Source organism: Pseudophryne corroboree, unplaced genomic scaffold, assembly GCF_028390025.1.
Source record: "Pseudophryne corroboree isolate aPseCor3 unplaced genomic scaffold, aPseCor3.hap2 scaffold_2796, whole genome shotgun sequence".
NCBI lineage: Eukaryota > Metazoa > Chordata > Amphibia > Anura > Myobatrachidae > Pseudophryne > Pseudophryne corroboree.
The window spans coordinates 1-21,602 of record NW_026969459.1 but is presented as its reverse complement, the minus strand read 5'-3'; the positions used below and the strand labels follow the sequence as shown (position 1 = coordinate 21,602).

The 21,602-nt window shown below is 45.4% G+C and overlaps 15 non-coding genes and 3 pseudogenes across 15 annotated transcripts; 4 read left to right on the top strand and 14 right to left on the bottom strand.

Moving 5' to 3' along the window:
* Positions 1-501: 501 nt before the first annotated feature.
* LOC135014232 (U1 spliceosomal RNA) lies at positions 502-664 on the bottom strand. The gene has a single exon (XR_010212780.1). It is a non-coding gene; the product is annotated as a U1 spliceosomal RNA (small nuclear RNA).
* A 144-nt stretch (positions 665-808) lies between these two features.
* Positions 809-924, top strand: LOC135014261 (U5 spliceosomal RNA). The gene has a single exon (XR_010212805.1). It is a non-coding gene; the product is annotated as a U5 spliceosomal RNA (small nuclear RNA).
* Positions 925-1,194: 270 nt separating this feature from the next.
* On the top strand, positions 1,195-1,310 carry LOC135014265 (U5 spliceosomal RNA). The gene has a single exon (XR_010212809.1). It is a non-coding gene; the product is annotated as a U5 spliceosomal RNA (small nuclear RNA).
* Positions 1,311-1,596: 286 nt separating this feature from the next.
* On the top strand, positions 1,597-1,712 carry LOC135014260 (U5 spliceosomal RNA). Its single transcript, XR_010212804.1, has one exon. It is a non-coding gene; the product is annotated as a U5 spliceosomal RNA (small nuclear RNA).
* Positions 1,713-1,987: 275 nt separating this feature from the next.
* Positions 1,988-2,103, top strand: LOC135014264 (U5 spliceosomal RNA). Its single transcript, XR_010212808.1, has one exon. It is a non-coding gene; the product is annotated as a U5 spliceosomal RNA (small nuclear RNA).
* Positions 2,104-8,725: 6,622 nt separating this feature from the next.
* LOC135014229 (U1 spliceosomal RNA) lies at positions 8,726-8,889 on the bottom strand. The gene has a single exon (XR_010212777.1). It is a non-coding gene; the product is annotated as a U1 spliceosomal RNA (small nuclear RNA).
* A 671-nt stretch (positions 8,890-9,560) lies between these two features.
* LOC135014257 (U1 spliceosomal RNA) lies at positions 9,561-9,723 on the bottom strand. The gene has a single exon (XR_010212801.1). It is a non-coding gene; the product is annotated as a U1 spliceosomal RNA (small nuclear RNA).
* A 152-nt stretch (positions 9,724-9,875) lies between these two features.
* LOC135014241 (U1 spliceosomal RNA) lies at positions 9,876-10,039 on the bottom strand. Its single transcript, XR_010212789.1, has one exon. It is a non-coding gene; the product is annotated as a U1 spliceosomal RNA (small nuclear RNA).
* A 667-nt stretch (positions 10,040-10,706) lies between these two features.
* LOC135014251 (U1 spliceosomal RNA) lies at positions 10,707-10,870 on the bottom strand. Its single transcript, XR_010212796.1, has one exon. It is a non-coding gene; the product is annotated as a U1 spliceosomal RNA (small nuclear RNA).
* Positions 10,871-11,022: 152 nt separating this feature from the next.
* On the bottom strand, positions 11,023-11,186 carry LOC135014234 (U1 spliceosomal RNA). Its single transcript, XR_010212782.1, has one exon. It is a non-coding gene; the product is annotated as a U1 spliceosomal RNA (small nuclear RNA).
* A 670-nt stretch (positions 11,187-11,856) lies between these two features.
* LOC135014254 (U1 spliceosomal RNA) lies at positions 11,857-12,019 on the bottom strand. Its single transcript, XR_010212799.1, has one exon. It is a non-coding gene; the product is annotated as a U1 spliceosomal RNA (small nuclear RNA).
* A 152-nt stretch (positions 12,020-12,171) lies between these two features.
* On the bottom strand, positions 12,172-12,335 carry LOC135014239 (U1 spliceosomal RNA). The gene has a single exon (XR_010212787.1). It is a non-coding gene; the product is annotated as a U1 spliceosomal RNA (small nuclear RNA).
* A 702-nt stretch (positions 12,336-13,037) lies between these two features.
* LOC135014256 (U1 spliceosomal RNA) lies at positions 13,038-13,172 on the bottom strand (annotated as a pseudogene).
* A 152-nt stretch (positions 13,173-13,324) lies between these two features.
* On the bottom strand, positions 13,325-13,488 carry LOC135014242 (U1 spliceosomal RNA). The gene has a single exon (XR_010212790.1). It is a non-coding gene; the product is annotated as a U1 spliceosomal RNA (small nuclear RNA).
* Positions 13,489-15,784: 2,296 nt separating this feature from the next.
* LOC135014247 (U1 spliceosomal RNA) lies at positions 15,785-15,926 on the bottom strand (annotated as a pseudogene).
* A 152-nt stretch (positions 15,927-16,078) lies between these two features.
* On the bottom strand, positions 16,079-16,242 carry LOC135014230 (U1 spliceosomal RNA). Its single transcript, XR_010212778.1, has one exon. It is a non-coding gene; the product is annotated as a U1 spliceosomal RNA (small nuclear RNA).
* A 692-nt stretch (positions 16,243-16,934) lies between these two features.
* On the bottom strand, positions 16,935-17,076 carry LOC135014246 (U1 spliceosomal RNA; annotated as a pseudogene).
* A 152-nt stretch (positions 17,077-17,228) lies between these two features.
* On the bottom strand, positions 17,229-17,392 carry LOC135014231 (U1 spliceosomal RNA). The gene has a single exon (XR_010212779.1). It is a non-coding gene; the product is annotated as a U1 spliceosomal RNA (small nuclear RNA).
* Between the last annotated feature and the right edge of the window lie 4,210 nt (positions 17,393-21,602).

Sequence of the window (21,602 nt, the reverse complement as noted above, 5' to 3'; positions counted from 1 at the left end):
TATACTACAGTAACATAGTAATATAGTAACATATAGTAACATAGTTTTTGAGGTTGAATAGAGGCAAATTGCCCATCGTGTTCAACCTGTTTTAAGTTGTGATGATTCTACATACTTGCTGAATAATGTTTTATGACTAGTTAGCTACTATAACTCATGTTACCCCCGGATTAACCATGTTGATATTTTAAGTATTATAACCTTAGATAGCTTTTTCATTCAGAAATGTATCCATTCCTTTTTTAAATCCAATTACAGAGTCCGCCATTACCACCTTCCTTGGCAGGGAATTCCACATCCTGATTGCCCTAACAGTGAAGATCATAGTATCTCACCTGGCAGGTAAGTAGGAGTTGGGCTAGAGCTGTGGAGGATTGCTGCTCGGGCACCCCCTGTCAAGTGAAGGAGATCCAACTGAGGCAGCACAAGGGAACTCTCGAAAGAAGAACAAGGCTAGAGGAAGATCTGAGACAAAGAAATCTGACTTTTACCAGAGCTGACCAGAGGAAAGCACAAACACAGTCCCCCACTACCACAAATAATGCAGTCGAGTTTCCCACATTGGGGAAATCACAGGGGTCAGCATACCCAGAATGCAATGAATGAACCTCACCCTGGGAGAACAATCTTCATGACCATGGTATCTCCTATGCAAAATAAGTATGATTTGGGATAGGGCTGGGGAGGGCCGCTGCTCAGGCACATCTCTGTCAAGTAAAGGAGATTCAACTGAGGCAGCACAAGGGAACTCTCATCTGGGGACAACAACTGCAGGGAGAACACATATTTTCAGATGAAAATCTTGGTCATGCTCTGGCTTCTCTTCAGAACGAACAAATCTTTCGCCTTTTACTAAAGATTTCCGTGGAGAGGAGCAAAACTGAGTTTTACCTCAATTTTTGCATGCCCCATCTTTTTGGATTTTCTTTTATCGGTTTAAAGATAGAATGAGTGTGCTTTAATGAAAGCTCATTTGCATAGAAATTACAGTAAATGTTTGTTTCTTTTCAAACAGAACTTTCTTGACCATGCTACTTGCTTGAAAGATCTGGGAGCACATGGAATACAGTACAAACCATGCTTATAGCAAGGAGAAGCCAGGTGAGAAATCTGCTTTCTTTCAAATTGGGCGCTCACTTTGATCTGAATGAGGACTGCTGGCATGGCACTCAGGCGACAGGTGGAATCTTGGTCATGCTCTGGTTTCTCTTCAGAATTAACAAATCTTTCGCCATTTATTAAAGATTTCCGTGGAGAGGAGCAAAACTGAGTTTTATCTCAATTTTTGCATGCCCCATATTATTGGGGTTTCTTTTATCAGTTTAAGGACAGAATGAGTGTGCTTTCTTGTTGGCTTTAATGTAAGTTTATTTGTATAACAATGACAGTAAATGTCTGTTTCTTTTCAAACAGAACTTTCTTGACCATGCTACTTGCTTGAAAGATCTGGGAGCACATGGAAAAGAGTACAAACCATGCTTATAGCAAGGGGAAGCCTGGTGAGAAATCTGCTTTCTTTCTTTCAAATTGGGTGCTCACTTTGAGCTGAATGAGGACTGCTGGCATGGCACTCAGGCGACAGGTGGAATCTTGGTCATGCTCTGGTTTCTCTTCAGAACGAACAAATCTTTCGCCTTTTACTAAAGATTTCCGTGGAGAGGAGCAAAACTGAGTTTTATCTCAAATTTTGCATTCCCCATCTTATTGGGGTTTTATTTTATCTGTTTAAAGATAGAACGAGTGTGCTTTAATGTAAGCTCATTTGCATAGAAATGACAGTAAATGTTTGTTTCTTTTCAAACAGAACTTTCTTGACTATACTAATTGCTTGAAAGATCTGGGAACACATGGAAAAGAGTACAAACCATGTTTATAGCTAGGGGAAGCCTGGTGAGAAATCTGCTATCTTTCTTTCAAATTGGGTGCTCACTTTGAGCTCAATGAGAACTGCTGGCATGGCACTCAGGCGACAGGTGGAATCTTGGTCATGCTCTGGTTTCTCTTCAGAACGAACAAATATTTCGCCTTTTATTAAAGATTTCCGTGGAGAGGAGCAAAACTGAGTTTTATCTCAATTTTTGCATGCCCCATATTATTGGGGTTTCTTTTATCAGTTTAAAGACAGAACGAGTATGCTTTCTTGTTAGCTTTAATGTAAGTTGCCATAGATGCAGTGAAACACACGTGTAGGGCACGGCGTGTCCGCGTGTATTTGACTCATGTGAAATGTTATAAAACAAAAATATATGATTATGATGTTAGCTGTTAGTCTCCACTAATAGGGAATAGAAGCTGAGCTATAAGAAAGGAATACACTAGATATGATGTCACTTAGCAGATACAATGTCTAAAGTGCATACAGATAGCTACTAATAACTCTTGATAAGAAAGTATATCAGTGTGGGTATATTTATATGATGGGATATTGGGACTAGTGAATATATATCACTCCTGCTGTCCAGATTGGCAATAACCAGACAATTATGATAAGAGTAGAGATGTCACATGGGCTGCTATAGATATTAATTTAATGCTGTATGTGTCATTTGTTACAAATGGATACATTTTCTATGAGTCAGCCTAGCAGCTGCATGTTCTAACAGAACACTATCCTCACACAGAATCTGCTAACCTTGAGATAACTAAATGACAGTGTGTAACAGTCTCTTTACTATAAGACTGTTACAAAGTAATATATATATTTGAAGTCAGTCTAGCAGCTGTGTGTTCCAGCAGTTTATAAGACAAAGAAAATCTCCTATTGTGGAATCTAGACACATGGGACTGCTGGCCTGTGTCATACTATTTCTATGTAATACCAGTAACATGTATATAACTGTTACATAATTGTTACAAATGGATAAATCTTTGAGTCAGCCTAGCAGCTGCATGTCCTAACAGGACACCATAAATCCTTTACAGTGTAACAAATTGATTGGTAACACTTAAAGGCTGGAGAGCAGTTATATGCCTTACTAGCATACTCAATATACCACATTATTACACCAGTTACCACGATTATTGACAGCGCATTTGATATATTATATTACCCTCACACTGAGTCTGTTTACCTTTAGATAACTAAGTGACCGAATATGTAACAGTTTCTCTATCATAAGACTGTTACAAAGTGAGATAGATATATTTGGAAGTCAGTCAAACAGCTGTGTGTTTCAGCGGTTTATAAGAAAATTCCTCATTGTGGAATCTGGACCACTAAGGGTTATTATATATATAGCACATGGAATTGCCACATCTCCCTATATGATAATTTCATTACACTGTAACATAATAAGAATTAACTCTTTAACAGTGTAAATAGAGAGTAATGAATCTCTGACACATGGAATATATTATTTCTTAGATGAATTGGATAAACCATTATGACAGACACTTTGCTTCCTAATAAGAATTGAGGTGGCTATACCTCTAAGGAAAGCATTATTGCCTACGCCTAGATCAGATTAAATAAGATCTGGCTGAATATATGAAGGAAGGTTGCTATTTATATGAGAATTGGAATTGCTATATTCCTTAAGGCAACCCCACCGATTGATATATGTTGTCAATTAAGTATATCTGAACGGCTATATCTGGACCAGATTTAATAAGATCTGGCTGATTATATGAAGGAGGGCTGCTATTTATATTGGAATTGCCATATTCCTTAAGGCAACCGCACCTGTTGGTATATCTCGCCAATTAACTATATCTAAACAGCTAAATTAAAGCTATTCATCATTTTTTTAGTTTGGATATTAATAAATATGATCTTTCCATGATGCATAGAGATTTCCCTATCAAGTGATTCCTTATCCGATATAGAAAGCTATCCCCCTGTGGTATTGAATTTAGGAATATAGTCTTAGGGGACACAGAGAAATAAGTGATCCCCATCTACCTAAGCACCCCACAAATTGGAGGTTAGCTTACCGGTTATACTCAATCACCCCCACAAATTCGCCAATGGGGATGGCTTCCCGGGAGGTAACCCCTATTGAGTGAAGGGAGTATATAGGATACGACCCAGTGGTACCTGACGACATAGATACTAACAGCTATTTAATAACATTACGCTAGAAAGTGATTATTAGCAACATATATATCTATATAAACAACCCCGCCAGGGTTGTGCCTTCAAAAATAATCACACACGGACACGCTTTTTAAACCTTTTTTTCACATCTCTTTATTCTTCTTATGCACATGTATGTTAGTTCTGTGATTTTAACCTTTATGTTTCACTGCAGTTTGGGATAATAATATTAATATTTATCCAATTTTAATACATACTTAATAAAGGTTATATTTTATGATTCATTCATTCTGTCCAGTGCGTCAACAGTGCAGATTTCTTCTTGTTTTTTCTCCCAAATTCTATAACAATGACAGTAAATGTTGTTTCTTTTCAAACAGAACTTTCTTGACCATGCTACTTGCTTGAAAGATCTGGGAGCACATGGAAAACAGTACAAACCATGCAGTATCACAAGAGCCTTTATTTGATCTTTCATGAAGATAGAGCAGAATTGAGGACACGTCAACAATTTCTGCCGAAGGTGGTTCATCTTTCCACATGGTGCCTTTGGCCACTGACACCTTCGTTGAGTCAAAGTCTCTGGCTGTGGTCAGAACTTTGAAAATTTATGTCACCAGAACGGTTCAGATTAGGAAAACAGAGGCTCTGTTTGTCCTGTATGCTCCCAACAGGATTGGGTGTCCTGCTTCCATGTAGACCATTATGCGCTGGATCTGTGGTAAGATTCAGCATGCTCATTCCATGGCAGGATTGCCGTTACTGAATTAGGTGAAGACCCATTCTACTAGAAAGGTGGGTTCATCCTGGGCAGCTGGTCGGGGAGTCTCGGCATTGCAACTTTGCCGAGCAGCTATTTAGTAAACACTTTTGCTAAGTTTTACAAGTTTGATACCTTGGCTGATGATAACCTCAAGTTGGGTCATTCGGTGCTGCAGAGTCGTACGCACTCTCCCACCCGTTCAAGAGCTTTGGTATAACCCCATGGTTCTTAATGTGACCCCAGCATCCTCTAGGTCGTATGAGAAAATAGGATTTTAATACCTACAGGTAAATCCTTTTCTCTTAGTCCGTAGAGGATGCTGGGCACCCGTCCCAGTCCATACTGTGTCTGCAGTTATTACTTGTGGTTATACACATGTTATGTTATGGTTCTGGTCAGCTTTTTGCTGCAATTGTTCATGCCGTTGGCTTGTGTTCTGTTGAATGCCACGTTCTGCGGCATGCTTAAGGTGTGAGCTGGTAAGATGCTCACCTTAGTTTAACAATAAATCCTTTCCTCGAAATGTCCGTCTCCCTGGGCACAGTTCCTATAACTGGAGTCTGGAGGAGGGGCATAGAGGGAGGAGCCAGTTCACACCCTTTGAAAGTCTTAAAGTGCCCATGTCTCTTGCGGATCCCGTCTATACCCCATGGTTCTTAATGTGACCCCAGCATCCTCTACGGACTAAGAGAAAAGGATGCCCTTGCGCACTATCCTGACTTCTCCTCCCGTCTGCTTACTTTGTGCCTTCCAACGCACAATGCGAACTACAGGTGGTGCTGCAGGGCCCACACCCTTTTACTTGCCTTACAGAACAGCTCTGGAGCTGTTACAGTGCCCAGCTGCTGCAAGAAATCAGCTTGAATGCTTCAGGGGATGGGGCATGGCCAACATGAGCCCCACACCAAAGGAGGGTGGGGGTGTTTAATGCGAACTAGGGGTCATCCAAGCACCGCAAAAGGCCGCCATGCCCTGCATGCCCCTTTTCTCTTTTCATATGCAGATGAGGGTTCCAGCCAACTTTGGCCCACATCTTGGATGACATCACCGTATGCAAATCCGTCTTCTGCAGACCTTCCCCCAGGAATGCTTGTACTAGTTGTTGCATATGGTTTGATATTTTATGGTGCTTCAATATTAGGCAGCCTTCCACCCTCCCATGTTCATCTGAACAGATGTGGTCTCCCTGCAGTTGTTGTCCCCAGACGAGAGTTCCCTTGTGCGTCCTCAGTTGAATCTCCTTAACTTGACGGGGGAGGGGCTGCCCGAGCAGCCACCCTTCCCAGCCCTATCCCAACTCATACTTATTTTGCATATGAGATCTCTTGATCATGAAGATTGTTCTCACAGGGTGAGGTTCATCCATTATATTTTAAAATAGGAAGGTACAAATTACATATTTGAATTGCATCTATGTGCTGGATTCAAATGTCCCCCCCCCCTTCCTTTCTCAATTGTGCCCGTCAGCAGCTATTCTAAGGTTGCTGCCAATGGGTGTGACACATTTCTTCTGTGGGGTACACTGGACTCCACAAGGATTCACATTGGGGTGTAGAGTAGGATCTTGATCTGAGGCACCAACCGGCTCAAAGCTTTTGACTGTTCCCAAGATGCTCAGCGCATCCTCCTCTATAACCCCGCTTCCATGAACAGGGAGCTCAGTTTGTAGTTGGTGCCTTCAGTAGCAGGCCACTTAACAGGGGCCTGCCTCAGGCAGCCTATTCTTAGCTATTAATTTTGACAAGAAAAGAAGAACTTGTTTTATGAGAATCTACAAGGGCTGCAGCAGGCTAGGTCTAATAGACATCTTTACTGCAGCTTCATCACTCCCAGCGGCGCTGTATACTCCCGTGCCCTGGTTGCTGGGTCACTGCAGCGGAGGCTCCAGTTTCTTCCTAAGGTCAGTCACACACACACCGCCCTTCCGGATCACGAGGCCGCTGATGAAGGGGAGCGTGGCCGTAGGGGGTGGACCGTGTGCGCACTGGCGTGGACACTGATTACTGGGCAGCCGCTCCACTAGCCACCAGGTACAGTTAAGGAGCACAGGTCTGGGAGTTTTACTCCTATATTAACCCAATTTTGTACTGCCCGCAGCGCATTGTGATAGGTAATAGGGCCTGATTCAGGTTGGAATGCAATCACAATAAGCGATCCAACTGCAAAAATTGCTAACAGCATACGCATGTGCCTGCATTTTCTGCGGCACCCCGCAGAGAATGCGATCACCTCTGCCTGTCAATCGGGGCGGGGGGGGGGAGAGGGGGGTCAGCAACACTCCATTTCCAAGTCAGGGATGGAGCGGTGCGGGGGCAAGGCTTCAAAATGGGGTCTGCAACGGAGGAGACACAGGGGGCGTGGTCACAGCGGCTGTATGACATCACATTCAGCCGCTGTGATCACAAAAATGGTGGCGGCTTCCTGCGCGCACATACAGTCTGCACCAGCAGGAGGCTACACCATTTTTTATGATCACGCTGAACTGCAGTGCGACTGCAATTACAGCATGGTCAAGAATGGAGGCGTCATGCTGGGTGGCCATGCCCTGTCACTGTGCAGGAGCCAGCACCGCACACACACTAGTCCCCGGGTGCAGCCCCCAACCCCCGGGACACCCGGAGCAACAAAATGTAGATTCAGGCCACCAGGCCACGCCCCTACCTATGAAACCATGCCTCCTTTTTACCATTGCGCTGCTTATCTGCGCGCACTGCATTACAATCTCCTTCGCCACCTCTCTGGGTGTCACCAGTGATAGTGACACCTCTGCCATGCTTGTAGCAGCTGGTCCTAAGATCTACGCCTCAAGCCCTGAGTGTTTGCCCTTGTGACTTGTTGATCATCATAGCGAAGCAGATGCTTACAGAAAACTGCAGGGGCTTAGATTGAAAATAAAAAAATTGATGGGTATAAGGTAGAGAGGAGCGGGTTCGGTTCTCCGAGAACCGAATTCCCGACGAACTCCACGTGGTTTACACTGGTCCGAGGCAGGCTCGGTTGTTCCCGCCTGACTCGGAAAACCTGAACAAGGGAAAATGTCATCATCCCGCTGTCGGATTCTCTCGAGATTCGGATTCCATATAAAGAGCTGCGCGTTGCCGCCATTTTTACTCGTGCATTGAAGAGAGAGCGGAGAGGACGTGGCTATGTTCTCTCAGTGGAAATCTCAATATCAGTGCTCAGTATCAGTGGTTACTTATTGCTGCTCAGTAATACTAGTAGTGTGTCTCTCCTGCTCAGTGTCAGTTCTCAGTAGTATCCTCATCAGTGCTCAGTATCACTGCTCATTGTCTTGTGCTGCATTGTGGTGCTCAGCATACTACAGTACATTACTAATAGTCCAGTGCTGCATCTTGCTGCTCAGTGTCAGTTCTAGTATCCTCATCAGTGCTCACTATCACTGCTCATTACATTGTGGTGTTCTGTATACTACAGTAACATAGTAATATAGTAACATATAGTAACATAGTTTTTGAGGTTGAATAGAGGCAAATTGCCCATCGTGTTCAACCTGTTTTAAGTTGTGATGATTCTACATACTTGCTGAATAATGTTTTATGACTAGTTAGCTACTATAACTCATGTTACCCCCGGATTAACCATGTTGATATTTTAAGTATTATAACCTTGGATAGCTTTTTCATTCAGAAATGTATCCATTCCTTTTTTAAATCCAATTACAGAGTCCGCCATTACCACCTTCCCTGGCAGGGAATTCCACATCCTGATTGCCCTAACAGTGAACATCATAGTATCTCACCTGGCAGGTAAGTAGGAGTTGGGCTAGAGCTGTGGAGGATTGCTGCTCGGGCACCCCCTGTCAAGTGAAGGAGATCCAACTGAGGCAGCACAAGGGAACTCTCGAAAGAAGAACAAGGCTAGAGGAAGATGTGAGACAAAGAAATCTGACTTTTACCAGAGCTGACCAGAGGAAAGCACAAACGCAGTCCCCCACTACCACAAATAATGCAGTCGAGTTTCCCACATTTGGGGAAATCACAGGGGTCAGCATACCCAGAGTGCAATGAATGAACCTCACCCTGGGAGAACAATCTTCATGACCATGGTATCTCCTATGCAAAATAAGTATGATTTGGGATAGGGCTGGGGAGGGCCGCTGCTCAGGCACATCTCTGTCAAGTAAAGGAGATTCAACTGAGGCAACACAAGGGAACTCTCATCTGGGGACAACAACTGCAGGGAGAACACATATTTTCAGATGAACATGGGAGGGCAGAAGGCTGCCTAACACTGAAGCACCCCCAAACAACAAACCAAATGCAACTACTAGTGCAAGCATTCCTGGGGGAAGGCCTGCAGCAGATGGATTTGCATATGGTGATGTCATCCAAGCAGTGGGTCAAAGTTGGCTTCAACCCTCGTCTGCATATGAAAATAAAAAAGGGGTGTGCAGGGCATGGCGGCCTTTTGCGGCGCTTGGATGACCCCTAGTTTGCATTAAACACCTCCACCTTCCTTCGGTGTGGGGCTCATGTTGGCTATGCCCCAGCCCCTGAAGCATTCAAGCTGATTTATTGCAGCAGCTGGGCACTGTAACAGCTCCAGAGCTGCTCTGTAAAGCAAGTAAAAGGGTGTGGGCCCTGCAGCACTACCTGTAGTTTGCATTGTGCGTTGGAAGGCACAAAGTAAGCAGACGGGAGAAGTCAGGATAGTGCACAAGGGCATAGAAGGGAGCGGCTCAAGAAAAGAGAAGTGGAAACAGACAGCAAACTAGGCTGGAGAGAGACCTGAGACAAAGAGATCTGAATTATACGAGAGCCGACCAGAGGAAACACAAATTATGTAATCAAGTGTCCCACATTTGGGGAAATCGTAGGAGCAGCACACCCAGAGTGCATTGGGTGAGCCTTGCCCTGGGAGAAGCACCTTCCTGATCATAGTATCTCACCTGGCAGGTAAGTAGGAGTTGGGCTAGAGCTGGGGAGGGTCGCTGTTCGGGCACCCCCCTGTCAAGTGAAGGAGATCCAACTGAGGCAGCACAAGGAAACTCTCGAAAAAAGAACAAGGCTAGAGGAAGATCTGAGACAAAGAAATCTGACTTTTACCAGAGCTGACCAGAGGAAAGCACAAACACAGTCCCCCACTACCACAAATAATGCAGTCGAGTTTCCCACATTTGGGGAAATGACAGGGGTCAGCATACCCAGAATGCAATGAATGAACCTCACCCTGGGAGAACAATCTTCATGACAATGGTATCTCCTATGCAAAATAAGTATGATTTGGGATAGGGCTGGGGAGGGCCGCTGCTCAGGCACATCTCTGTCAAGTAAAGGAGATTCAACTGAGGCAGCACAAGGGAACTCTCATCTGGGGACAACAACTGCAGGGAGAACACATATTTTCAGATGAACATGGGAGAGCAGAAGGCTGCCTAATACTGAAGCACCCCCAAACAACAAACCAAATGCAACAACTAGTACAAGCATTCCTGGGAAAAGGTCTGCAGAAGACGGATTTGCATACGGTGATGTCATCCAAGCAGTGGGCCAAGTTGGCTGGAACCCTCATCTGCATATGAAAAGAGAAAAGGGGTATGCAGGGCATGGCGGCCTTTTGCGGCGCTTGGATGACCCTTAGTTCGCATTAAACACCTCCACCCTCCGTCGGTGTGGGGCTCATGTTGGCTATGCCCCAGCCCCTGAAGCATTCAAGCTGATTTCTTGCAGCAGCTGGGCACTGTAACAGCTCCAGAGCTGCTCTGTAAGGCAAGTAAAAGGGTGTTGGCCCTGCAGCACTACCTGTAGTTTGCATTGTGCGTTGGAAGGCACAAAGTAAGCAGACAGGAGAAGTCAGGAGAGTGCACAAGGGCAAGGGCAGGGGCTCAAGAAAAGAGAAGTGGAAACAGACAGCAAACTAGGCTGGAGAGAGACCTGAGACAAAGAGATCTGAATTATACGAGTAGCCGACCAGAGGAAACACAAATTATGTAGTCAAGTGTCCCACATTTGGGGAAATCGTAGGAGCAGCACACCCAGAGTGCAATGGGTGAGCCTTGCCCTGGGAGAAGCACCTTCCTGATCATAGTATCTCACCTGGCAGGTAAGTAGGAGTTGGGCTAGAGCTGGGGAGGGTCGCTGCTCGGGCACCCCCCTGTCAAGTGAAGGAAATCCAACTGAGGCAGCACAAGGAAACTCTCAAAAAAAGAACAAGGCTAGAGGAAGATCTGAGACAAAGAAATCTGACTTTTACCAGAGCTGACCAGAGGAAAGCACAAACACAGTCCCCCACTACCACAAATAATGCAGTCGAGTTTCCCACATTTGGGGAAATCACAGGGGTCAGCATACCCAGAATGCAATGAATGAACCTCACCCTGGAAGAACAATCTTCATGACCATGGTATCTCCTATGCAAAATAAGTATGATTTGGGATAGGGCTGGGGAGGGCCGCTGCTCAGGCACATCTCTGTCAAGTAAAGGAGATTCAACTGAGGCAGCACAAGAGAACTCTCATCTGGGGACAACAACTGCAGGGAGAACACATATTTTCAGATGAACATGGGAGAGCAGAAGGCTGCCTAATACTGAAGCACCCCAAACAACAAACCAAATGCAACAACTAGTACAAGCATTCCTGGGGGAAGGTCTGCAGAAGACGTATTTGCATACGGTGATGTCATCCAAGCAGTGGGCCAAAGTTGGCTGGAACCCTCATCTGCATATGAAAAGAGAAAAGGGGTATGCAGGGCATGGCGGCCTTTTGCGGCGCTTGGATGACCCTTAGTTCGCATTAAACACCTCCACCCTCCGTCGGTGTGGGGCTCATGTTGGCTATGCCCCAGCCCCTGAAGCATTCAAGCTGATTTCTTGCAGCAGCTGGGCACTGTAACAGCTCCAGAGCTGCTCTGAAAGGCAAGTAAAAGGGTGTGGGCCCTGCAGCACTACCTGTAGTTTGCATTGTGCGTTGGAAGGCACAAAGTAAGCAGACAGGAGAAGTCAGGAGAGTGCACAAGGGCATAGAAGGCAGCGGCTCAAGAAAAGAGAAGTGGAAACAGACAGCAAACTAGGCTGGAGAGAGACCTGAGACAAAGAGATCTGAATTATACGAGAGCCGACCAGGGGAAACACAAATTATGCAGTCAAGTTTCCCACATTTGGGGAAATCGCAGGAGCAGCACACCCAGAGTGCAATGGGTGAGCCTTGCCCTGGGAGAAGCACCTTCATGATCATAGTATCTCACCTGGCAGTTATGTAGGAGTTGGGCTAGAGCTGGGGAGGGTCGCTGCTCGGGTACCCCCCTGTCAAGTGAAGGAGATCAAACTGAGGCAGCACAATGGAACTCTCGAAAGAAGAACAAGGCTAGAGGAAGATCTGAGACAAAGAAATCTGACTTTTACCAGAGCTGACCAGAGGAAAACACAAACACAGTCCCCCACTACCACAAAAAATGCAGGCGAGTTTCCCACATTTGGGGAAATCACAGGGGTCAGCATACCCAGAATGCAATGAATGAACCTCACCCTGGGAGAACAATCTTTATGACCATGGTATCTCCTATGCAAAATAAGTATGATTTGGGATAGGGCTGGGGAGGGCCGCTGCTCAGGCACATCTCTGTCAAGTAAAGGAGATTCAACTGAGGCAGCACAAGGGAACTCTCATCTGGGGACAACAACTGCCGGGAGAACACATATTTTCAGATGAACATGGGAGGGCAGAAGGCTGCCTAATACTGAAGCACCCCCAAACAACAAACCAAATGCAACAACTAGTACAAGCATTCCTGGGGGAAGGTCTGCAGAAGACGGATTTGCATACAGTGATGTCATCCAAGCAGTGGGCCAAAGTTGGCTGGAACCCTCATCTGCATATGAAAAGAGAAAAGGGGTATGCAGGGCATGGCGGCCTTTTGCGGCGCTTGGATGACCCTTAGTTCGCATTAAACACCCCCACCCTACTTCGGTGTGGGGCTCATGTTGGCCATGCCCAAGCCCCTGAAGCATTCAAGCTGATTTCTTGCAGCAGCTTGGCACTGTAACAGCTCCAGAGCTGCTCTGTAAGGCAAGTAAAAGGGTGTGGGCCCTGCAGCACTACCTGTAGTTTGCATTGTGCATCGGAAGGCACAAAGTAAGCAGACAGGAGGAGAAGTCAGGATAGTGCACAAGGGTATAGAAGGGAGGGGCTCAAGAAAAAAGAAGTGGAAACAGACAGCAAACTAGGCTGGAGAGAGACCTGAGACAAAGAGATCTGAATTATATGAGAGCCGACTAGGGGAAACACAAATTATGCAATCAAGTTTCCCATATTTGGGGAAATCGCAGGGGCAGCACACCCAGAGTGCAATGGGTGAGCCTTGCCCTGGGAGAAGCAACTTCATGATCATAGTATCTCACCTGGCAGGTAAGTAGGAGTTGGGCTAGAGCTGGGGAGGGTCGCTGCTCGGGCACCCCCCTGTCAAGTGAAGGAGATCCAACTGAGGCAGCACAAGGGAACTCTTGAAAGAAGAACAAGGCTAGAGGAAGATCTGAGACAAAGAAATCTGACTTTTACCAGAGCTGACCAGAGGAAAGCACAAACACAGTCCCCCACTACCACAAATAATGCAGTTGAGTTTCCCACATTTGGGGAAATCACAGAGGTCAGCATACCCAGAACGCAATAAATGAACCTAACCCTGGGAGAACAATCTTCATGACCATGGTATCTCCTATGCAAAATAAGTATGATTTGGGATAGGGCTGGGGAGGGCCGCTGCTCAGGCACATCTCTGTCAAGTAAAGGAGATTCAACTGAGGCAGCACAAGGGAACTCTCATCTGGGGACAACAACTGCAGGGAGAACACATATTTTCAGATGAACATGGGAGGGCAGAAGGCTGCCTAATACTGAAGCACCCCCAAACAACAAACCAAATGCAACAACTAGTGCAAGCATTCCTGGGGGAAGGCCTGCCGCAGATGGATTTGCATATGGTGATGTCATCCAAGCAGTGGGTCAAAGTTGGCTTCAACCCTCGTCTGCATATGAAAAGAGAAAAGGGGCATGCAGGGCATGGCGGCCTTTTGCGGCGCTTGGCTGACCCCTAGTTTGCATTAAACACCTCCACCCTCCGTCGGTGTGGGGCTCATGTTGGCTATGCCCCAGCCCCTGAAGCATTCAAGCTGATTTCTTGCTGCAGCTGGGCACTGTAACAGCTCCAGAGCTGCTCTGTAAGGCAAGTAAAAGGGTGTGGGCCCTGCAGCACTACCTGTAGTTTGCATTGTGCGTTGGAAGGCACAAAGTAAGCAGACAGGAGAAGTCTGGAGAGTGCACAAGGGCATAGAAGGCAGCGGCTCAAGAAAAGAGAAGTGGAAACAGACAGCAAACTAGGCTGGAGAGAGACCTGAGACAAAGAGATCTGAATTATACGAGAGCCGACCAGGGGAAACACAAATTATGCAGTCAAGTTTCCCACAGGAGTATATAGGATACGACCCAGTGGTACCTGACGACATAGATACTAACAGCTATTTAATAACATTACGCTAGAAAGTGATTATTAGCAACATATATATCTATATAAACAACCCCGCCAGGGTTGTGCCTTCAAAAATAATCACACACGGACACGCTTTTTAAACCTTTTTTTCACATCTCTTTATTCTTCTTATGCACATGTATGTTAGTTCTGTGATTTTAACCTTTATGTTTCACTGCAGTTTGGGATAATAATATTAATATTTATCCAATTTTAATACATACTTAATAAAGGTTATATTTTATGATTCATTCATTCTGTCCAGTGCGTCAACAGTGCAGATTTCTTCTTGTTTTTTCTCCCAAATTCTATAACAATGACAGTAAATGTTGTTTCTTTTCAAACAGTACTTTCTTGACCATGCTTCTTGCTTGAAAGATCTGGGAGCACATGGAAAACAGTACAAACCATGCAGTATCACAAGAGCCTTTATTTGATATTTCATGAAGATAGAGCAGAATTGAGGACACGTCAACTATTTCTGCCGAAGGTGGTTCATCTTTCCACATGGTGCCTTTGGCCACTGACACCTTCGTTGAGTCAAAGTCTCTGGCTGTGGTCAGAACTTTGAAAATTTATGTCACCAGAACGGTTCAGATTAGGAAAACAGAGGCTCTGTTTGTCCTGTATGCTCCCAACAGGATTGGGTGTCCTGCTTCCATGTAGACAATTATGCGCTGGATCTGTGGTAAGATTCAGCATGCTCATTCCACGGCAGGATTGCCGTTACTGAATTAGGTGAAGACCCATTCTACTAGAAAGGTGGGTTCATCCTGGGCAGCTGGTCGGGGAGTCTCGGCATTGCAACTTTGCCGAGCAGCTATTTAGTAAACACTTTTGCTAAGTTTTACAAGTTTTAGAGTAAAGGAGATTCAACTGAGGCAGCACAAGGGAACTCTCATCTGGGGACAACAACTGCAGTGAGAACACATATTTTCAGATGAACATGGGAGGGCAGAAGGCTGCCTAATACTGAAGCACCCCCAAACAACAAACCAAATGCAACAACTAGTACAAGCATTCCTGGGGGAAGGTCTGCAGAAGACGGATATGCATATAGTGATGTCATCCAAGCAGTGGGCCAAAGTTGGCTTCAACCCTCGTCTGCATATGAAAAGAAAAAAGGGGTGTGCAGGGCATGGCGGCCTTTTGCGGCGCTTGGATGACCCCTAGTTCGCATTAAACACCTCCACCCTCCTTCGGTGTGGGGCTCATGTTGGCTATGCCCCAGCCCCTGAAGCATTCAAGCTGATTTCTTGCAGCAGCTGGGCACTGTAACAGCTCCAGAGCTGCTCTGTAAAGCAAGTAAAAGGGTGTGGGCCCTGCAGCACTACCTGTAGTTTGCATTGTGCGTTGGAAGGCACAAAGTAAGCAGATGGGAGAAGTCAGGATAGTGCACAAGGGTATAGAAGGGAGGGGCTCAAGAAAAAAGAAGTGGAAACAGACAGCAAACTAGGCTGGAGAGAGACCTGAGACAAAGAGATCTGAATTATATGAGAGCCGACCAGGGGAAACACAAATTATGCAGTCAAGTTTCCCACATTTGGGGAAATCGCAGGGGCAGCACACCCAGAGTGCAATGGGTGAGCCTTGCCCTGGGAGAAGCATCTTCATGATCATAGTATCTCACCTGGCAGGTAAGTAGGAGTTGGGCTAGAGCTGGGGAGGGTCGCTGCTCGGGCACCCCCCTGTCAAGTGAAGGAGATCCAACTGAGGCAGCACAAGGGAACTCTCGAAAGAAGAACAAGGCTAGAGGAAGATCTGAGACAAAGAAATCTGACTTTTACCAGAGCTGACCAGAGGAAAGCACAAACACAGTCCCCCACTACCACAAATAATGCAGTTGAGTTTCCCACATTTGGGGAAATCACAGGGGTCAGCATACCCAGAATGCAATGAATGAACCTAACCCTGGGAGAACAATCTTCATGACCATGGTATCTCCTATGCAAAATAAGTATGATTTGGGATAGGGCTGGGGAGGGCCGCTGCTCAGGCACATCTCTGTCAAGTAAAGGAGATTCAACTGAGGCAGCACAAGGGAACTCTCATCTGGGGACAACAACTGCAGGGAGAACACATATTTTCAGATGAACATGGGAGGGCAGAAGGCTGCCTAATACTGAAGCACCCCCAAACAACAAACCAAATGCAACAACTAGTGCAAGCATTCCTGGGGGAAGGCCTGCAGCAGATGGATTTGAATATGGTGATGTCATCCAAGCAGTGGGTCAAAGTTGGCTTCAACCCTCGTCTGCATATGAAAAGAATAAAGGGGTGTGCAGGGCATGGCGGCCTTTTGCGGCGCTTGGATGACCCCTAGTTCGCATTAAACACCTCCACCCTCCTTCGGTGTGGGGCTCATGTTGGCTATGCCCCAGCCCCTGAAGCATTCAAGCTGATTTCTTGCAGCAGCTGGGCACTGTAACAGCTCCAGAGCTGCTCTGTAAAGCAAGTAAAAGGGTGTGGGCCCTGCAGCACTACCTGTAGTTTGTATTGTGCGTTGGAAGGCACAAAGTAAGCAGACGGGAGAAGTCAGGATAGTGCACAAGGGTATAGAAGGGAGGGGCTCAAGAAAAAAGAAGTGGAAACAGACAGCAAACTAGGCTGGAGAGAGACCTGAGACAAAGAGATCTGAATTATATGAGAGCCGACCAGGGGAAACACAAATTATGCAGTCAAGTTTCCCACATTTGGGGAAATCGCAGGGGCAGCACACCCAGAGTGCAATGGGTGAGCCTTGCCCTGGGAGAAGCATCTTCATGATCATAGTATCTCACCTGGCAGGTAAGTAGGAGTTGGGCTAGAGCTGGGGAGGGTCGCTGCTCGGGCACCCCCCTGTCAAGTGAAGGAGATCCAACTGAGGCAGCACAAGGGAACTCTCGAAAGAAGAACAAGGCTAGAGGAAGATCTGAGACAAAGAAATCTGACTTTTACCAGAGCTGACCAGAGGAAAGCACAAACACAGTCCCCCACTACCACAAATAATGCAGTTGAGTTTCCCACATTTGGGGAAATCACAGGGGTCAGCATACCCAGAATGCAATGAATTAACCTAACCCTGGGAGAACAATCTTCATGACCATGGTATCTCCTATGCAAAATAAGTATGATTTGGGATAGGGCTGGGGAGGGCCGCTGCTCAGGCACATCTCTGTCAAGTAAAGGAGATTCAACTGAGGCAGCACAAGGGAACTCTCATCTGGGGACAACAACTGCAGGGAGAACACATATTTTCAGATGAACATGGGAGGGCAGAAGGCTGCCTAATACTGAAGCACCCCCAAACAACAAACCAAATGCAACAACTAGTGCAAGCATTCCTGGGGGAAGGCCTGCCGCAGATGGATTTGCATATGGTGATGTCATCCAAGCAGTGGGTCAAAGTTGGTTCAAACACCTTTGCAAAGTTCTATAAGTTTGATACCCTGGCTGAGGAGGACCTCCTGTTTGCTCAATCGGTGCTGCAAAGTCATCCGCACTCTCCTGCCCGTTTGGGAGCTTTGGTATAATCCCCATGGTCCTTACGGAGTCCCCAGCATCCTCTAGGACGTAAGAGAAAATAAGATTTTAAACCTACCGGTAAATCTTTTTCTCGTAGTCCGTAGAGGATGCTGGGTGCCCGTCCCAAGTGCGGTCTACTTCTGCAAGACTTGTATATAGTTATTGCTTACATAAGGGTTATATGTTAGTTTTCATCGGTCTTGGACTGATGCTATGTTGTTTTCATACTGTTAACTGGGTAGTATATCACAAGTTATACGGTGTGATTGGTGTGGCTGGTATGAATCTTGACCTTGGATTAACAAAAATCCTTTCCTCGTACTGTCCGTCTCCTCTGGGCACAGTTTCTCTAACTGAGGTATGGAGGAGGGGCATAGAGGGAGGAGCCAGTGCACACCCAGATCTAAAGTCTTTCTTAAAGTGCCCATGTCTGCTGCGGAGCCCGTCTATCCCCCATGGTCCTTACGGAGTCCCCATCATCCTCTACGGACTACGAGAAAAAAAAATTACCGGTAGGTTTAAAATGTTATTTTTTTCTCTGCAACCCACTGCTAAATTGTGCTTCCTAGCTGTTTTTTATAAAATCACTTAATTAAATCTAACTCTGATTACGTCAGAGAAGGCCAGGTACCCTACACCATAAGAGGGGGTTTGAAATTTTGACTTGTCTACTTAAAGATCACCAAAATCTGATGACAAGGTCAATTACATCCCTGGGTGGGATTGAACCACCAACCTTTTGGTTAATAGCCCATGTAAGTGCAAGAAATCCTGAAGCACTCACTCATCATGGGAAAGTACCAATGTGTTTCTTACAAAAATTCTCCAGATTATTGACTTTTTAAAGTTTTTCTAGGAAACGTTCTAGATGAATGCTTATTAGCCTTTGTCAGTATTGACTTTCGCAAGGTGTCTCTGTGGCGCAATCGGTTAGCATGTTTGGCTATTAACCAAAAGGTTGGTGGTTCAATCCCACTCAGGGATGTAATTGACCTTGTAATCAGATTTTGGTGATCTTTAAGTAGACAAGTCAAAATTTCAAAAACCCCCCTTATGGTGTAGGGTACCTGGCCTTCTCTGATGTAATCAGAGTTAGATTTGATTAAGTGATTTTATAAAAAAACAGCTAGGAAGCACAATTTAGCAGTGAGTTGCAGAGAAAAAAAATTATGCTGGCAGAAAAGTCCAATTGAGTGATTAAACAGCTCTTCATTTTCTGATTTTATGTTTATGCTAACAAATTTGCTCTCTGAAAAGTGTCCACAAAGCCAAGTCTCTGATTAACACCTTTGTAGGAATGGTTTTTCACCTATTACTGAATTAAACTTGCTTCATTGGAAAGGCATCAAAGATGCATCCTCATTTCAATGTCTACTGAAATAATACAGGTTGACACCAGGAAACGTCACTGCTTCCTTGCTGCTTCCTCATGGGGAAGTCTGTTTAATGTGAAAACAAGGTGATATCTAATCAGCACACAGGTAAGGAATTAAGAAAATCTTTCTTTATGGGTGAAGATGTTTCTCACAAATTGTTGTCCCAATGCATCATTGAAATTCAAGATGGAAGATGATTTTCATATATCACTTGTACATTTTGCATTGCTCTTCTGGTGACAATGTAGTTTGTTTTTGTCAATTACCATTTCAGTAATAGGGTAAAGAAAATTAAGTGGATTTTTTAAAGAAAACAATGCTGTCAATATACTATTAAAACAAATTAAAATGATAAAAGTTATTGTACTTTAAGTAAAAATAAAAGTGCCAAAATATCAATCCCAGTTTTTGATTACTTTAATTATAAAAAAAAAAATGCACATAGCAGAGGATAGTTTCGATCAATCGACCTCTGGGTTATGGGCCCAGCATGCTTCCATTGCACTACTCTGCTGCTCATGGAAGTGTCAGAGATCCTGAAGACTAAATTGATTAAAGGCCTTAAAGTACTGGACTATAAGGAAAGACTTACTAGGCTGAATATTTATACACTAGAAAAGAGGTGCCTAAGAGGAGATATTATTAATATCTTCAAATATGTAAAGATACATAACAAAGAGTTATCAGAGGAATTATTTATTAAAAGAACACGTGGTCACTCGCTGCGACTGGAGGAAAGTTCAGAACGCAATGGAGGAAAGGTTTCTTCACTGTTAGGGCAATCAGGATGTGGAATTCCCTGCCAGGGAAGGTGGTAATGGCGGACTCTGTAATTGGATTTAAAAAAGGAATGGATACATTTCTGAATGAAAAAGCTATCCAAGGTTATAATACTTAAAATATCAACATGGTTAATCCGGGGGTAACATGAGTTATAGTAGCTAACTAGTCATAAAACATTATTCAGCAAGTATGTAGAATCATCACAACTTAAAACAGGTTGAACACGATGGGCAATTTGCCTCTATTCAACCTCAAAAACTATGTTACTATATTACTATGTTATTGTAGTATACAGAACACCACAATGCAATGAGCAGTGATAGTGAGCACTGATGAGGATACTAGAACTGACACTGAGCAGCAAGATGCAGCACTGGACTATTAGTAATGTACTGTATTATGCTGAGCAACACAATGCAGCACAAGACAATGAACAGTGATACTGAGCACTGATGAGGATACTACTGAGAACTGACACTGAGCAGGAGAGACACACTACTAGTATTACTGAGCAGCAATAAGTAACCACTGATACTGAGCACTGATATTGAGATTTCCACTGAGAGAACATAGCCACGTCCTCTCCGCTCTCTCTTCAATGCACGAGTAAAAATGGCAGCAACGCGCAGCTCTTTATATGGAATCCGAATCTCGCGAGAATCCGACAGCGGGATGATGACATTTTCCCTTGTTCAGGTTTTCCGAGTCAGGCGGGAACAACCGAGCCTGCCTCGGACCAGTGTAAACCACGTGGAGTTCGTGGGGAATTCGGTTCTCAGAGAACCGAACCCGCTCCTCTCTACCTTATACCCTATCAATTTTTTTATTTTCAATCTAAGCCCCTGCAGTTTTCTGTAAGCATCTGCTTCGCTATGATGATCAACAAGTCACAAGGGCAAACACTCAGGGTTTGAGGCGTAGATCTTAGGACCAGCTGCTACAAGCATGGCAGAGGTGTCACTATCACTGGTGACACCCAGAGAGGTGGCGAGGGAGATTGTAATGCAGTGCGCGCAGATAAGCAGTGCAATGGTAAAAAGGAGGCATGGTTTCATAGGTAGGGGCGTGGCCTGGTGGCCTGAATCTACATTTTGTTGCTCCGGGTGTCCCGGGGGTTGGGGGCTGCACCCGGGGACTAGTGTGTGAGCGGTGCTGGCTCCTGCAAAGTGACAGGGCATGGCCACCCAGCATGACGCCTCCCTTCTTGACCATGCTGTAATTGCAGTCGCACTGCAGTTCAGCGTGATCATAAAAAATGGTGTAGGCTCCTGCTGGTGCAGACTGTATGTGCGCGCAGGAAGCCGCCACCATTTTTGTGATCACAGCGGCTGAATGTGATGTCATACAGTCGCTGTGACCACGCCCCCTGTGTCTCCTCCGTTGCAGACCCCATTTTGAAGCCTTGCCCCCGCACCGCTCCATCCCTGACTTGGAAATGGAGTGTTGCTGACCCACCTCTCCCCCCCTTCCCCGCCCCGATTGACAGGCAGAGGCGATCACATTCTCTGCGGGGTGCCGCAGAAAATGCAGGCACATGCGTATGCTCTTAGCAATTTTTGCAGTTGGATCGCTTATTGTGATTGCAATCCAACCTGAATCAGGCCCTATTACCTATCACAATGCGCTGCGGGCAGTACAAAATTGGGTTAATATAGGAG